Source organism: Mandrillus leucophaeus, unplaced genomic scaffold (genome assembly GCF_000951045.1).
Source record: "Mandrillus leucophaeus isolate KB7577 unplaced genomic scaffold, Mleu.le_1.0 Scaffold8, whole genome shotgun sequence".
Lineage (NCBI taxonomy): Eukaryota > Metazoa > Chordata > Mammalia > Primates > Cercopithecidae > Mandrillus > Mandrillus leucophaeus.
This window is the reverse complement of record NW_012108696.1, coordinates 2,095,743-2,096,049: the sequence shown is the minus strand read 5'-3', so window position 1 is coordinate 2,096,049 and position 307 is coordinate 2,095,743.

The following is a 307-nucleotide window of genomic DNA, read 5'->3' as shown; positions in this document are numbered from 1 at the left end:
TAAATAAGTACATAAATAAATAGACCATGCCTACATCTGTGGTCATTCCAGGCACGGCAATGAACAGGCAGGGTTCTGGGGTCCAGCAGGGCTAGGTTTGAATAGGATCCCTGGCCGGGTGTGGTGACTCATGCCTGTAATCCTAGCACTTTGGGAGGCCAAGATGGGTGAATCATGAAGTCAGGAGTTCAAGACCAGCCTGACCGATATGGTGAAACCCCGTGTCTACTAAAAATACAAAAATTAGCTAGGTATGGTGGCGGGCGCCTGTAATCACAGCTACTCGGGAGGCTGAGGCAGGAGAATC